Source organism: Carcharodon carcharias, chromosome 12, assembly GCF_017639515.1.
Source record: "Carcharodon carcharias isolate sCarCar2 chromosome 12, sCarCar2.pri, whole genome shotgun sequence".
NCBI lineage: Eukaryota > Metazoa > Chordata > Chondrichthyes > Lamniformes > Lamnidae > Carcharodon > Carcharodon carcharias.
Window position 1 is genome coordinate 55,083,127 of NC_054478.1, and position 17,470 is coordinate 55,100,596.

Sequence of the window (17,470 nt, forward strand, 5' to 3'; positions counted from 1 at the left end):
TAGAAGTGCAAAAATTTGAGAATATTCCAGTCATGCTAACACAGAGAATTACTACACATTCCACTCTTCAAGGCACAGAGAATGTTTTTTCCCCTAAGAAGTTTCCATACAGCTTGATAACAGTAACTAGCTGAGGCTATAATGCAAAATCAATAGCCTACAGTCTACCGTTTAAAAATGCCTGTTTATATCTTTCATAATGGGAGAAATTTTTCAAAAGATTGCCATCTGCATTGCTTCTGAGCAGACCTCCCCAGGTGGCTGTCAAATCTTGTTATAGTTTTGTGGAGATTTTTGAAACAGTTATTTATGTGTTGATGGTACACCTCATGGTAGATTCCCTTGGTCCTGTAAGCTGCACTGCATATCTTTTTGATGTAACCCAAAAGAATATGAATTAATATCTAAATTGGGCTGCTCTGCTAGATTGTAGTCTTTGGAGGAGAGATGGCAATTTTGATTGAAAAAAGACAACTTTTATAAAATAGAGCTTCAAAAAGACCAGGTAGGAAAAACAATCAATATTTTGTACACTTAGACATTCCTCCATTGTCATTTTTTAAATATCTGTACCACACAATAACACAATATTTTACCAGGTTGCATCAGCAACTGCACAGCAAAGTTACCTTTGAAGTATATACATAGATCAGCAGCTCCCCACTAGATTTACCAACTCTGTTTGGAGGTATTTCTAGAGGTTTGATCACGTGACATTTTCTGATCACATGACTTCTACAAAAGTGTTACCTCATAAAGGTTGGGTGCCCTGTAGTTCAATTTCTTTGCTTGGAGGTCTGCACCAGCCAAACAATTGTGTGAGAAATGCTAAGAATCTTGGAGCAGGCTGAGAATAAACTGAGGCTGGGGACAAGGAGAAATCAAAGGTGGGAGAGCGATTTGCAGAGGGGAGGCCAGGGGCAGAATTTTTAATCCCATGGGCAGGTGCGTACCTAACCTAAATGGGAGTGAAATAGTGCGCGATGACGTCCGGTGAGTGTCCCAGTGTCATCGCACACCCTCACAATATTTTGGTCAGTAGGCACACATGAGAGGCGGCAGCCACCGACAATTAAGAGGCCTATTAAGGCCCTTAAGCCATTCATTAATTTGTATTTTTTGCTGCCCGCTCAACTGTTCAGTTGGCAGGCAGTCGAATAGGCCAGGCGGCCTTTGCATTTTTTAAGAAAACCTCATTCACAGGTGGGATGAGATTTGCAGCGGTTACTAAAAAAAAAAAGTTTTAACATAATTTTTTACATATCCTTCTTCACGTGACTCAGTCACATACGGAGGCATGTTTATATCATGTGTAAAATGTTTATTTTTGTACTTAAAATTCTTCAGCCCCCTGAGGCAGCTCTGTGCCTTCAGGGAGCTTTCAGTGCCTGCTCCCCTGTGCATGAGTAGGCTTCAGCACTCGCACTCCTCCCACCCCCACCCCGGCAGTGCTGAGGCTCTTAGTGCACATTTCACGCTGGCTGGCCACTAGTTGGCCAGCCAGCATGAAATCGCAGTCAGAGCCCGGTTGTGGGTGGCGGCCTGTCTCTTGTCTGTTCCCGGGCCCGGCCACCCAACGAGGGGAAAATCCTGTCCCAAGAGCGGGAGAAACTTTGATTGTAACTCACTGGAATTATACTGATAACTAATAACTGGTAACACGAAGATTCCTCTGAAAACCAACAGTAATACAAAAACTCAATATGTAACTGGTATTAAGTGTAATGCCCTGAGAAAAACGAGTCGTAATCCTATAAACCATTGACATTCAGTCTGAAACCATAGCCAGAAATCTTCTGCACTGCACAAGGTGGGTTCAAGCTCCTCGGTTGTTGCCTCTTTTAATATGTGTTATGTGTTATGGCTCACATAAGTTTGAAATAATCATGCTTAAGACTCAAAATGCTGGAACTTATTGTATTTCTTGCTGCTCTTCATATGGCTGGTACACCTATATATTGTTACTCGGCACATGACTGCAGTGCAGCTATTAACTGCGGCACCCCAGATGTAAATTCTCATAGTTCCTAGCTCTTTTGTGACTAATATTTTATTTCCTTGGTCTCTGTTTTGAACTCTGGTCTATGTTGAGATGTCGACTCTACTGGGACTTCAATCAGAGCTGACATAAGCTGACATGAAGCCCAAAGCAAACTGGAGGAACAGCACCTCATCTTCTGACTAGGCATTTACAGCCTTCCGGACTGAATATTGAATTCAACAACTTTAGATCTTGAACTCCCTCCTCTATCCCCACCCCCTTTCCATTTCTTCCCCCTTCCTTTTGTTTTTTACAATAATTTATATAGATTTTTCTTCTCCCACCTATTTCCATTATTTTTAAATCTTTTATGCCCTGCTAGTCTTTCCACCCCACCACCACTAGAGCTGTACCTTGAGTGCCCTGCCATCCATTCTTAATTAGCATATTCATTTAGATAATATCACCACCTTCAACACCTCTTTGTTCTTTTGTCTGTGACATCTTTTGATTATCTGCTCCTATCACTGCTTGCTTGTCCCTACAACCACACCAACCCCCCACCCCCCACTTTTCTCCCCCCACCCCCCACCCCCCATCTTAAACCACCTTATATTTCACCCCTCTCCTAATATTCACTCAGTTCTGTTGAAGGGTCATGAGGACTCGAAACGTCAACTCTTTTCTTCTCCGCCGATGCTGCCAGACCTGCTCAGTTTTTCCAGGTAATTCTGTTTTTGTTTTATGAGCTTAGAGTTCACACATTAAAAGCAGTCTGTACAGACTGACCTGGACCAAACTGAGATATTGCACAAAAGGCAGCAGGTTCAGTGTTTGGAGCACTTCTTAACTGCAACTCAGCACCAATATCTCTAAACCACTGCAGCAAAATCAAAATACTACAGATGCTGAAAATCTGAAATAAAAACAGAAAGTGCTGGAAATATTCAGCTGGTTAAGTAGCCTGTATGCAGATAGAAACAGTTAAATACCCAAATCTTCCGATCTCCGGATCATCAGAGACGTAGAACTGAAGGTGCATGTCAGGACCCTGTGGAAGTCCTGACTTGCTGCCCAAGTGGGAATTGCCCAGGAAGTTTCAACCTCTGATTGGCAATTCCCTTACTCCCCGGGACCCTCCACGAATGTCTCTGACAAGGTACTTATCTGGGTAGTCAGGAAATATATATATACAGAAAAAAACATAGTTTAACATCTGGGTAGCTCCAGGTCCAAACCCCCAATCACCTTCCTTGACCACCTGACTAATCCTTCTGTCCCGACCTGACATCTCCCCAACCCCCAGCCTGACCCAATAACACCCCCCAACCTAACTACCTTCGCAACCACTCGACTACCCCCGACCTGAGCAACTAGCCCCAACCACCTGACTATCCCCATGACCACCCAACTATACCCCTGATACAACCCAACTATTCACCACCCACCCCCCCCCCCGACCTGACTACACTCCAACCCGACCTGACTACCCCTCCAGACCCAACCCAACTACCACCCCCAGGTCCCCCAATCACTCACCCATCTGCCACCTTACCCACCTGTCACCTCACCCACCTACCACCTTATCCACCTACCACCTCACGCACCTACCGCTTACATACATCATCCACCTACTTATTCGCTCATTCACACCATCCACTAACATTCAATCACTTTTATTCATTCACTGATATTCAAACCAGACCTTTAAACTTACCATGCAGTAGCTAGTGCCATAAAAAGAAGTCATATCCTGTCTTCCTCTGATTCTACTTCAATTCAATGGATGCAGTGCTGCACATTTCTGTGGAAGCCAGGTTTGCAAGATTCAGGTAGAAATACGCAGCAGTGTTGAGTCAGGAGAATTTTCAATTGTAGCGGCAATTTGATGATTATTGCTGCTGCTCAGAAGATCCAGGCCAATGTTTCAGTTCAATGACCTTGATGAAAGCTCATCGACCTGAAACCTTAACTTTGTTTCTCCCTCTCCACAGATGTTGCCTAACCTGCTGAGCACTTCCAGCACTTTCTGTTCTTACTTTTAAACCACTCCCTGGGCTCAGTCTCAACAAATGTATAAAACGCTGGTTAGGCCACAGCTAGAGTATTGCATGCAGTTCTGGAATCCGCATTAGGAAGAATGCGATTGCACTGTTGAGAGTGCAGAGGAGATTTACCAGGATGTTGCCTGGGCTAGAGAGGTTTAGTAATGAGGAGAGTTTGGATAGACTGGGGTTATTTTTCCTGGAGCTGAAGAGATTGAGGGGAGGCATGACTGAGGTGTATAAAATTATGAGGGTGCATAGAGAGGGTAGACAGGAAGGAACTTATCCCCTTGGTGGAAGGATCAATAACATAGATTTAATGTAAGGGGCAGGAGGTTGAGAGGTGATGTGAGGAAGAATCTTTTCACCCAGAGGGTGGTGGGAATCTGGAACTCACTGCCTGAAAGGGTGGTAGAAGCAGAAACCTTCATAACATTTAAGAAGTATTTGGATGTGCACTAGCAATTCCGTGGCATACAAGGCTATGGGTCTAGTACTGGAAAATGGGATTAGAATAGTTAGGTACTTGTTTGACCGGTGCAGACTCACTGGGCCAAAGGGCCTTTTTCTGTGCTGTAAACCTCTATGATTCTATGACTCTATAAAAGAGAGTTTCATAGAATCATAAACAACAGCACAGGATGGGATTATTCAGGCCCTGGTCCATTTCCCACATCCTCTCCCCCAATACTATTATTTTGCTCATTTTCAAATATTTTTCCCCTTTTAGATTAAGTTACAAGCCACAAATTTCAGTAGTTTTCGTGCTGAGGTGTGAGCTTAGGTGAAAAATGGTGTCCATGCTACCCTTGTCTACTTCTGTTGTCTCCTGTGCTGAATACTATGTTGTTCAGGCACAGGCAGTATGTACCTGTGCCAGAAGTATGTAAAATGGCAAAATATGACATCGGTCAGCATCTAGCACTGACTTGATGCCTGATCTGCCATTTTTGACCTCACCACTCAATCTATTGCACTCTCTTAAACACACATAGCTGAGCATGTGTTTAGAGCATGAGGAACACCCCCTCCTACCTCACCAGTATGATTTAAAGGGATCTGCATCCAAATTAGGCGTCAATTATTTTTACTACCTATTTGTTCTTGCTGAGTTTGTGAAATTACTGGCTGTTGAAGGAGTTCAGAAAAACTACCCAGAAGGCAAAAAACAGTAAAAACTGGGAAATAAGAATACTGGCCCGAACTGGTCTTGTATACCTTAAAATGGAACACCAGCAAAAGCTGGGAAATAAGATTACTGGTCTGAACTGTTTTTCCCTTCTGGCTATTAAAGTCTGCTGACCAAGGAGGTGGTCAGAGAAAACTGCCACCTCTTGGAACCAGATCTGCAACTACAGAGCAGGATAAAAACAGTTTACCAATGGTCATGAAGGTGATCGTGGCCCTGAGACTTTGACAGTGAACCCTTCTGGGCTGGAACATGGCAAACATCTGTGTGTTTGCCATTCACTGCCGCATCCAGCAGGTCACTGAGGCTCTGTACACCAGGACAGGGGATTTCATTGTCTTGTCTCTAAACAGAGAGAAGCAGGAGAAGCAGGCACATGGATTTGGTTTCCCTTGGTGCAGGAAACCATCGATTGCACTCATGTGGTTTTGCAGGTGCCACACCTCAATAGTGAGATGTATCGAAACCACAAAGTGTACCGCTCAAGCAACATGTAGTTGATGTGTGACCATGTCCAACTCATCATGGTGAATGTCCACTACCTAGCAACAGTATGCAACACCAGCCCATTGCTCCATCAGTCTTCCAGCCACCACATCAGCCAGAGGCAACAAGGACTACCTAGTCTAAATCAGACTGATAAGTCTGTAACCCTGACACCCATAGCCAGCATTCACATGAAGAGAGCCATGTGGCAATGAGGAACATCATTGAGGAGACCACTAGCATACTGCAGGAGCTCTCTAGTACTGGCTGGAATGGATGTTCTGATTCATGAAGGTCTGCTGTATTCCCCATAACTTGGCCATGATGAGGGGTGCAGTCCTTGCCACATGCATTCGGTAAGCACCTCAGGAAGAGGAGAAGGAGAAAGAAAAGAGAAAATGAGGAAATGAAGGAGGCAGCTGGCACATCCACTTTTTAAAAATTCATTCACGGGATGTGGGCTTCGCTGGCTGGGGCAGCATTTATTGCCCATCCATAGTTGCCATTGAGATAGTGATGGTAAGCCATTTTCTCCGACCGCTGCAGTCCATGTAGTGTAGGTACACCCACAGTGCTGTTAGGAAGGGAGTTCCAGGATTTTGACCCAGCAACAGTGAAGGAACAGCAATATATTTCCAAGTCAGGATAGTGAGTGACTTTGAGGGGAACTTCCAGGTGATGGTGTTCCCATCTATCTGCAGCCCTTGTCCTTCTGGATGGTAGTGGCCATGAGTTTGGAAGATGCTGTCAAAGGAGCCTTGGTGAATTCCTGCAGTGCATCTTGTAGATGGTACACGCTGCTGCTACTGTGTATCGGTGATGGAGGGAGTGAATGTTTGTGGATGTGGTGCCAATCAAGCTGGCTGCTTTGTCCTGGATGGTGTCAAGTGTTCTTGAGTGTTGTGGGAGCTGCACTCATCCAGGCAAGTAGGGAGTATTCCATCATACTCTTGACTTGTGCCTTGTAGATGGTGGACAGGCTTTGGGGAGTCAGGTGGTGAGTTACTCATCGCAAGATTCCTAGCCTCTGACCTGCTCTTGTAGCCATGGGATTTATATGGCCAGTTCAGCTCAGTTTCTGGTTGATGACAACCCCCAGGATGTTGATAGTGGGGGATTCAGTGATTGTAATGCCATTAAACATTGAGGGGCAGTGGTTAGATTCTCTCTTGTTGGAGATGATCATTGCCTGACATTCATGTGGCACGAATGTTAATTGCCACTTGTCAATCCAAGCCTGGATGTTGTCCAGGTCTTGCTGCATTTGGACATGGACTGTTGCCATGAACGTGAACATCCATGTCCCATACAGACTGTCCATGTGCCAATCATCAGACTTTTGTTCCCATGAATGAAATCCCAGATCCCCGTTGTTCAACTGTTCCACACCTTACCATCCCTCTGTGATGGACCCTTGCAGCATCCTCTTGGCCTCAAGCCTAAAAACCACCACAAAACAACCACTCTGTACCAACATTATTCAACGACACATTCAATCCAGACAATACTTAATTAGTCAGCCTTTTGCCTTTCCTTCGTGCCTGTCTTACAGGTGCCTTTGCTGTCCCAGTGCTCCTATGCGGTGCTACCCCAATGCTGTAGCATGACTGGTAGAAACAAGGCTAAGAAGAAAAATCATGGGCCCTGGTGCTTCTCCTGTTTCTGGGCCCCTTATTCCCACCCCCACCCCCCGCCCCCCAACTCCCCTTTAGCTATCCTCCTCACATCCTTCGGGTGCCCAAAATTGAGAATTAGTCACAGTGGGGCTGGAAATCTGAAATATAAACAGAAAGTGCTAGAAATACTCAGCAGGCCAGGGAGCTTCTGTGGTGAGAGAACCAGAGTCAATGCTTCAGGTCCACAATCTACACTAGTTCTGAGAAGGGTCACTGACCTCTGTTTCTCTCTGCACAGATGCTGCCAGATGTGCTAAGCATTCCCAACACTACCTGTTTATTGGAGCAAGAATATCCAGCCATCCAAAAAGCAATTGAACTTCATGGTGAGCCTTTTATTCCCATTCAGCAAGAACCCCAGCAGCAGCTTCCTGAGATCTGGTTTGTCACAGCATTAAACATGAATTTCAAAAACAATGCTAAGGTGTGAATGAGGTGTAAGCAATTAGCTGAGACAAAATAAACAATGCCAAAACAATAAATTGATCATTTTAAAAAGTCAGCAATTAATAAAAGTGACCATTAAAAAGTGCCAAGCAACAGAGTTAACAAAACCTTTTTTGTTTTTTTGTTTAAGAAGCAGAGCTGGAGAAAGATGGACTAGGCCCCAAGTCCTGGTCACCAGTGAAGGGGAAGGGGAGCAGGAGCTGAGCTAAGGAGTGGGGTTTAAGTAACACTGACCTTGCATTTCCCTCTGGCCATACTACAAGCTGGCCTCGGTGGAATTCATATAAAAGTTGGGGTCAGAGTGGGTGCCTTTCTGCATGGGTTTTCTCCTCTCCCCACCCTGTTTGTGAATAGGTTTTGGAGAGGGAGGAGGAGGGGGAGGGTGTGTGTATGTGTGTCTGGTTCACTCCCGGTCTCAGAGTTTTCACACACTCTTACTCACAGACACACTCTGTCACACACTCTGTCACTCTCTCTCACTCTCTTTGTGACTTATTCATTCTCTCACTCAGTCATTCTCAATCTGTCACTCTCTCTCACTCTGTCACTCTCGCTCGCTCGTCACTCTCTCATTCTGTCAGTCTCTCACTCAGGCAGTCACTGTCTCACTCTCTCTAACACATTCACTCTCTCTGTCACCCTGTCACTCTCTCACTCTTTCATTCATTCTCTCTCTCAATCACTCACTCACTATCTCTCTCACTCTATCCCACACACTCGCACTTGCACTCACCATTGAGGGAGAACTGAGATTGGGAGGGAACATAGGAATTGAACCCTTAGAATCAGAACCAGAACTAGAGCCACCTGTAGAAGAAATAAAGCCAGAACCTGTTTTGGGGGTTAAAGTTGCTGGGGATCCTGTGGCAAAATGTCCACCCCTCCACCTGCTGATCCAGCATCCATTGTAGTCAAGGATCCCAGGATGTTCTCCTGGGCTTCAGTAACAAGTAAGAATCTGCCCACTAGTGGCATTGTCCCCACCACTGGAATTACACCTCATTCTGTCAAAGTCCTGGTACCACTGCCCAAACTGGAGACAAAACAAGAGATACAGATCATTAAATTAGAGAACAGCAGAGTGTGCCACCATGGGGCACCAGGTCAGGTCACAGTGAAAATGAACCGGGGGTACAGAAGCAATCCAATAACCAGACCATCATCAGTTATTGGTCGGGAACCTGCCTCAGGACATTGATGAGACAACGCTGAAAGAATTTTTCACATACTACACATGATGATGTGGTGCAAGGAACTCTATATTAATATGAAGTGTAGTGGCCAGAGAGGATCGGCAGGGCTGGAGAGGTGAGGCACAGGCACTTTCCCTCTTATCTTGTGCCCCTGCACCTTCTAGCCAGGTCTGAAGAAAGAAAAGTGAAGATTAAGAAAGCAGCACACGACAACAACAAGGTCCAAACAGAAGTCCAAGAGGTAGGCAAGGAGGGAGTGGGGAATCTGGCACTTCCTATTACCTGGCCAATGAATACTGTTATTCAGAACAAGACCAATCATTGGCCGATTCGCCTGCTATGTCCTCAGTCTGGGCTTCCACAGCACTCAGTTGTTGCGTGGCTTCTACTTATGCTGCAATGGAAGCTGATACATCAGCCATCAGAAGCTGCAGCATGGTCAGATCATGGTGTTATGGAGTTGGCTGCCACTTCCATGATGGAAAAGATGGGCTCCATGCATGTGAACAACCCTGTACCAAGCTGAAGTTGCCCAACTCCTCCATTCTCCCGTACAGTGACAATAGGTTGCCTGGCAGACCTGTCAAAGTACCGAGCATTTCTTTCTGCATACCCACCAGCCTTTATCTATACATCGCCTCATCAAAGTCCTCAGCAGAATGCATGTGTAACCTTTCCCCCTAATGAGTCGGTGCTTGCAGTATCCTTTCCCCCACTCCTGGCTGCAGGCCACTCAGTGATTCACCACATGAAGATCCTGCCTCTAATTACCCTGTAAAGTACGCGCAGTGCCTGTATCTGAGTTGATGGCTGTGAATGTCAGATCAAGTGACAGTGGGTGGAATCTTCCCTGACCAGTGGGGGTGGTTTTGGAGTCGGTACCAGGAGAAAATTGTGAAATTGCGCATCGTGCGTCTCCCTGGAGTCTTCCCTCCACCCACTTGCTGAATGCAGGTTCTAAGTGGCAGCGGCTACTCACTGGGTAACCAATTAGGGCCATTGAAGGACCCACTTAGGCAAAGTGTAAACCAATATTCTATGGTGTTGGCTCAGTCCCCCTGGTTGGCCGGCAGCAACTGGGAAGCAGCCTCCCAGCGGGAGGTTGGAAGACCACTGATCCCTCATCTCTTAAACCACTTGCAAAAGACAAACCCCGGCCATAACCGTTCCTGTGGAGAGATTTCTGCTTCACAATGATGGCATGAAGGGCTGTGGGCCTTCCATATTTCCAAATCTAAGACTGGCTTCTGAGAATGCCTCTATTTTGCAGCGCCCATGCGCTCCCCTGCCTGTTGAACAGTGATCACAACTCCTGATGGGGCTGTTGCCCATCAAGTGCTGCGGCCCTCTGATTGGTCCTCTCCGCCTCAAGAACCCATCCATAGAACCATAGAACACTACAGCACAGAAAACAGGCCATTTGGCCCTTCTAGTCTGTGCCGAAATATTATTCCTCTAGTCCCATTGACCTGCACCTAGTCCATAACCCTCCAGACCCCTCCCATCCTTATATCTATCCAATTTATTCTTAAAACTTAAGAGTGAGCCCGCATTTACCACGTCAGATGGTAGCTCGTTCCACACTTTCACCACTTTCTGAGCGAAGAAATTCACCCTAATGTTCCCCCTAAACCTTTCCCCTTTCACCCTAAAGCCATGTCCTCTAATGTTTATCTCTCCTAATCTAAGTGGAAAAAGCCTACTCGCATTTACTCTGTCTATACCCCTCATAATTTTGTAAACTTCTATCAAATCTCCCCTCATTCTTTTATGCTCCAAGGAATAAAGTCCTAACCTATTTAATCTTTCCCTGTAACTCAACTCCTTAAGACCCGGCAACATCCTAGTAAATCTTTTCTGCACTCTCTCAATCTTATTGATATCCTTTCTGTAGTTAGGCGACCAGAACTGCACACAATACTCCAAAGTTGGCCTCACCAATGTCCTATACAACCTCACCATAACATCCCAACTCCTATACTCAATACTTTGATTTATGAAGGCCAGTATGCCAAAAGCTTTCTTTACAACCTTGTCTACCTGTGACGCCACTTTCAGGGAATTAAAAATCTGAACTCCCAGATCCCTTTGTTCCTCTGCACTCCTCAGTGCCCTACCATTTACTGTGTATGTCCTACCTTGGTTTGACCTTCCAAAATGTAACACCTCACACTTTTCCGCATTAAATTCCATCTGCCATTTTCTGGCCCATTTTTCCAATTGGTCCAGATCTCTCTGCAAGCTTTGAAAGCCTTCCTTGCTGTCCACAATGCCTCCAATCTTAGTGTCATCAGCAAACTTGCTGATCCAATTCACCACATTATCATCCAAGTCATTGATATAGGCAACAAACAACAATGGTCCCAGCACAGATCCCTGAGGCACACCATTAGTCACAGACCTCCAATCTGAGAAGCAATCATCCACTACCACTCTCTGTCTTCTCCCACACAGCCAATTTCGAATCCAGTTTACAACCTCTCCATGGATACCAAGTGTCTGAACCTTCTGAACCAACCTCCCATGTGGGACCTTGTCAAAGGCCTTACTAAAGTCCATGTAGACAACATCCACAGATTTTCCTTCATCTATTTTCTTGGTAACCTCCTCGCAAAACACGAACTACCACGCATAAAGCCATGCTGACTATCCTTAATCAGCCTTTGGCTGTCCAAATAATTATATATCCGATCTCTCAGAACACCTTCCAATAATTTACCTACTACTGACATCAGGCTCACTGGCCTGTAATTATCTGATTTACTTTTGGAGCCTTTTTTTAACAACGGAACAACATGAGCTACCCTCCAATCTTCCGGCACCTCACCTGTGGCTAAGGACATTTTAAATATTTCTGCCAAACTCCCTAATTGGATGATGAATTTGGAGGCGGTCTCTTTATTGGCCACCTCCCGAAGAATTCCTCTACCAGCACACCTCTAACCCCTATGGGGTTGGGACCAGGAAATGCTGAATCACCTTGGGACATTTTATCATGTTAAAGAAGCTTTATCAATACATTTCATTGTTGTAATTTAGTGCACACTGTTTTCTATTTGTTTTCCCAACAGAAATGTTGCTAGCAGCCACTGTACAGATTATGCTTTTTTTTGCTCTTACTTTAAAAGAGCAAATATTGGGTTCTTGTATGAAACCCTGGCTAGGATTCTACGGCCCCTCCGCAGCATGTCAACCTCCAGCGGATGCGGTGAGCCATTTAAATCTCCGTTCAGTTCAGCGGGACCGGAATATCCCACCAGGTGGGAGGGGCTATAAAATCCTAGCCCCTGTGTGTTTTTGTTCTTGGAGGAAGAAGAGGATAGAAAAAGGGCTTTAGTAGAAATGCTGTGACAGAGATATGTATTATGTTTGAACAGGACCTGTCCTCAGAATACAGCACTGCCAATGAGGATGACCACAGCCATTAATTTCTACACATCAGGATCCTTCCAGGCTCTTACAGAGGACAACACGCACATGTGTCAGCCTAACTCCATAGATGCGTACATCAGTGGGCTGGTAATGTTGTCTTTTAAGCCTTGGAGATATGCAGAGATGATACATAAACTTCTACATGTGTAACAGGAGTGTTATTCAATGCTTTAAAATGTCTGTTCTCTCAGGCTAACAGCAACTTGCCTTAGTTTAGTTTCTTTTTCTAAGTGACCACACCTAAACTGAACTAATTATATGCAGCGAGCAATCAAGAGACACACATAATCAAATACTGAACAGATGAACACTACAGGTAATATTGTATCAGGCATCAAATATGTTGAATCATATTAAACTTTGGTTCCCCTAAAAATTGACACTGGCAGCAAATGCCAACAAAATGCCAGAAAATGGTTAGTGAGCACAAAAGGGACAGGGAGGTTGCGCATAAGCTGTATGTTAGCCTCATAAGGCTCTGACTTTAAAGAAAATAAGGCAGTCAACACAGAAAGTGAATCAAGTGCCTGAACAGTTCACCAGCTGCATGGTCCAATTAGAATAGATGCTCAATATGTGGTTATATCATACTTAAAAAGAAAGAAATTGCTACCATGACCACCCAGTGTCACCAATGACATCTTTGGCACCAATGCCCCCAAGGATCCATGTCTCCTTGACCTTTGCCTTTCTGCTTTGCCTGATTCCATTCACCCATGCGAGAAAGTGTATGGTTTACAACAAGCACCCAGCACTTCTGGGGCTGGCAATGCAGCTTCACTGCTCTCATGCATCATGAAAGATGTGCCCAGAACAGCAGCAAATTATGCAACTGAACTCACTTTTCTTTATCTGGCAATATCAGTGATCAATCTGCAGGTGAATCACCTCTGGGTGATTGAGGTACTATTTTTACAAGAGACAGCTAAATGATTTCCAAAATGATTCCCATGGACAACCACTGCTGTGACATCATTTCACATGGCTGGATTTCCTCAATTTTAACGAACACATTTGGCCCTTTGAGTACCAGTTTAAAATTCCTATGCTAGATGAACTGTAACAGATGTAAACCAACCACAACTTACTTGGCACCTTTAATGTAGAAAAAACATCCCAATGCACCTCATAGAGACATAAAGGGGAAAAATGAAAGTGGAGCTAAAGAAGGAGATATTAGGAGTGTGGCAAAAAGCTTGGTCAAAGTGATTGGTTTTAAATCAGGTGTTAAAAGAGGAGAGAGACTTGAAGTGGCAGAGAGGTTTAGGAAGGAAATCCCAGCTGGGGTACACAAGTGGCCAGAGCTGACAGAGCTCTGAGCTCTTGGATGTAATTACAGACATAGCGAGGGATGAGATTTTGAAAGGATTTAAACACAAGAATGAGAGTTTTAAATTGGAAGTGTTAGGGTCCAGGAGCCAAAGTAAGTTGGAGAGACAGCTGAATAGATGGTTTCAAACGTAAAAGCCGATGGCTGTTGGAGACAGAGTGGTCCTGAGGTAGTGAGAGTTTTTTGGCAGAAGAGGGTGAGGACCAGTGCAATGCAAACATCTGGTGATGGGTGGCTAAACCTATTGTGTTCCTTATATGCCAAGTGTGCATCCCCTAGACTTAATGGAATGAAGATAAGGGCCATGCTGTAGGAATCAGAATTTAGAAAAAGCAATTTTAAATGACCTACGGGAGAGATTTTACTCGGTGGGTACAGAAATAACAGGTTTGGAAAGCAATAGCAGTGTATGTATGGTAAGAGGTACAAACAAGAAAGTGGTCAGAGATGGCCTTGTCTGCGATCGATACCATGGAGAGAGAAAGGTTACGTAAGATGGTAAGGTCAAGGGGAAAGCTGTGATATGAGTAGGAGAGTTTATGTGGAGGGATGGTTAAGGGAAAACAGGATGGCATTGAAATCAGAGTAGAGAGGGAAAGATGAATTGAACTGAACATTGAAATGACCAAGAATGAGGATTTACTCAATGTACACTCTATAGCAGGAAGGAAAGCTCAGTGAGAAATGCAGGATGGAATTGGGTGAGTGATGGAAAGTAAGCATAATAAAGAAGAGGTGGGAAGGTTAAACAAGATGAGAGGCTCAAAGAAGGTAAAGATACCAGAGGAGTAGGAGGGATACTAAGCGCCACGCCACCACAGTGGCAGTTTGGGTGAGGCAAGTGGCGGAATATATAACCAGGCAGGAAGGCTTCAGTAAGGAGAAAGCTGTCAACTAATAATAAGAAAGGTGTTCATCAAAGCCAGAATGTTAATGGAATCTTCTACAAGTTGCTCCTAGAGGGCAAATGGTTTTCCTCCAATGAATGGACATTCTGCAGGGAAATGCAGAAGGGCAGTGATTGCTGGCAGAGTCTGCCAGGGTAGTGCTAAATGGAGTGAGCAAGACTTGAAGAAAGTTGGCAGGATTAGCACCCTGGGGATACACTACATGGGAGTTCTATCAAAATATACTTTATGTAAAACCATGGGCATAGAACGATGCATGTCAATGTCCACTAACCCATCAGCAATCATAATGTCTTCATCATCTGGTGACTCATTATTTGCAATGAAGATTGCAAGATCAGCCAAGGATACTTTTGTATTCAGGCATTGTGGGTTCTAGCTGAGCCTCATATCTAACCAGGGATATGCAACCAATAGAATCATAATTCAGCACACCATACAAATCTTGGAGTAATGCTTCAGATGCTTTGACCGGTCAAATGATTATTCTGCAATCCTGGCCTGTGAAAGTCCTGTGCATCATTCAAGTACGCTGCATGCTACACAATTTTGCTCATCAGTGAGGTATTAACATGGAGTCATAAGGAGCACAGGTTTGTGCACCATAAAACCACTGCCACTCCCTTAGGACAGTGCCGCAGCAGTCCTAATGATCTGTAAACCATAAGGCATAGGAACAGAAATAGGCCATTCAGCCCATCGGGTCTGCTCTGCCATTCAATGAGATCATGGCTGATCTGATAATCCTCAACTCCACTTTCCTGCCTTTTCCCCATAACACTTGATTTCCTTACTGATTAAAAATCTGTCCATCTCAGCCTTGAACATACTTAATGACCCAGCCTCTACAACCCCCTAAGAATCTTACACATTTCAATAAGGTCGCCTTTCATTCTTCTATACTCCAATGTTCAGCCCCAACATACTCAACCTCTCCTCATAAGAAAATCTCTCCATACCCGGGATCAAACTAGTGAACCTTCTCTGGACTGCCTCCAATGCCAGTACATATTTCCTTATATAAGGGGACCAAAACTGTTCACATTTTCCTAGGTGTGGTCTAACGAGTGCCTTGTATAGTTTTAGCAAGACTTCCCTATTTTTATATTCCATTCCCTTCGAAATAAAGGCCAACATTCCATTTGCCTTTCCTATTACTTGCTGAACTTATATTAATGCACAAGAACTCCCAAATCCCTCTGTGCTGCAGCTTTCTGCAGTCTTTCTCCATTTAAATAATATTCAGCTCTTCTATTCTTCCTGCCAAAGTGCATAACCTCACATTTTTCCTCATTGTATTCCATCTTCCAAGTTTTTGCCCAATCACTTAATCTGCTTATATCCCTTTGTAGACTCTTTGTGTCATCCTCACCACTTGCCTTCCCACCTATTTTTGTGTTATCCGCAAACTTGGCGATAGTACATTCACTTCCCTTATCCAAGTCATTGATATATATTGTAAATATTTGTGGCCCCAGCACTGATCCCTGTGGCACTCCACTAGTTACAGGTTGCCATCCTGAAAATGCCCCCTTATCCCAACTCTCTGTCTTCTATTAGTTAGCCAATCCTCTATCCATGCTAATATTCTACCTCCAACACCATGAGCTCTTAATCTATTAAGTGGCCTTATGTGCGGCCTGCTGGAGAACAGATCACTGGACTATTGTGAGAGCCTGCATGCCTCTTTGAGCACTGAGACCAGCAGCCACGAGGGCAGCAATTCGACCCAGCATGGCAGCAAGCATGGGTCTAATGACCTCTGTCTGAGCTTCCCCTGAAGCACTGAGACTTTGATTGACATTGTGCCTGTGCTGCAATAGAAGGTAAGACAATGGCCTCCAGATCCTGCATCACAGCTGGGTTCACAAATGTTGTCATGAACTTGGTCCCACTTCCATGGTGAAAGGGATGGGCTCTGAGCTCAGTGTGATGCCTTCAGCCACATTGGAGCCAGATTCTTTAATGCTCCTTGACAGAGACAGGAGGCTGTCTGGCAGGCCTGCTAATGCACCAAGCATCTCGATTTGCATGTTCATCAGCATTCTCTTGTATGCCGTCCCATTGAATCCCTTATCTGAGTCCATTAAAATAGCACTTGTTTGTGAGCTAGCCCTCTAGGGAGCTGATAGATGAACTGTCCTACCCCCCTAGCCTTGCTGCAGGCCTCTTGTGCCAGGTGATTCACCATGTGCTGATCCCAACTCTAGACTATCCTCTAAGGTATGCACACTGCAAATATCTGAGCTGGTGGCTGCGAGAATCAGGTCAAGTGACAGTGCTTCTTCGCCAGAGATACAGTGCAGCTCTTGCACCTCTTTCTGATGCTGCACTGGTAGGCCATGTCGAAATTTTTGTGCACCTGAAAACAGAAAATCAGAAATAGGAGGTTGGGGTGAGGGAGTGGAGTTGAGTGGAAAGCAGGAGGTCCATAGTCACAGCATCTTCAGCTTGCACTTTATGAAAGATAGCCAGATGAATGCGAGGTGGGATTTGAGAATGACCGAAAAGCAAGAACATGCCATCAACCTGAATATCCTCAGCTGCACTGGGTGCAACAGCCCCTGCCACAGCTGGCCTCATGATGCAGACCATTGTCTTCATCAGTGTTCCTAGATTATGCAGCTGTGCCTGGCCCCCTCTGAGGTCTGTTCTGCTTCCTATGGTTATGGGCCACCTCATCCTGCAAGCGAGAGGCAGATGCCAGTGATTGTTTTGTACTGTGATTGGGTGCTGTGCCTGCCACAGCTGAATAGCTGGAGGTATGAGGAAGCAGCAAGAGG

At 45.0% G+C, this 17,470-nt stretch overlaps 1 long non-coding RNA gene across 1 annotated transcript in view; it reads left to right on the top strand.

The window, feature by feature from the left end:
• LOC121284652 overlaps nt 1-17,470 on the top strand; it is a 103,034-nt gene that overhangs the window by 39,811 nt on the left and 45,753 nt on the right. Inside the window, exon 2 of the long non-coding RNA XR_005944529.1 lies at nt 12,395-12,536. This is a non-coding gene — a long non-coding RNA (uncharacterized LOC121284652). The remainder of the gene's footprint in view (nt 1-12,394; nt 12,537-17,470) is intronic.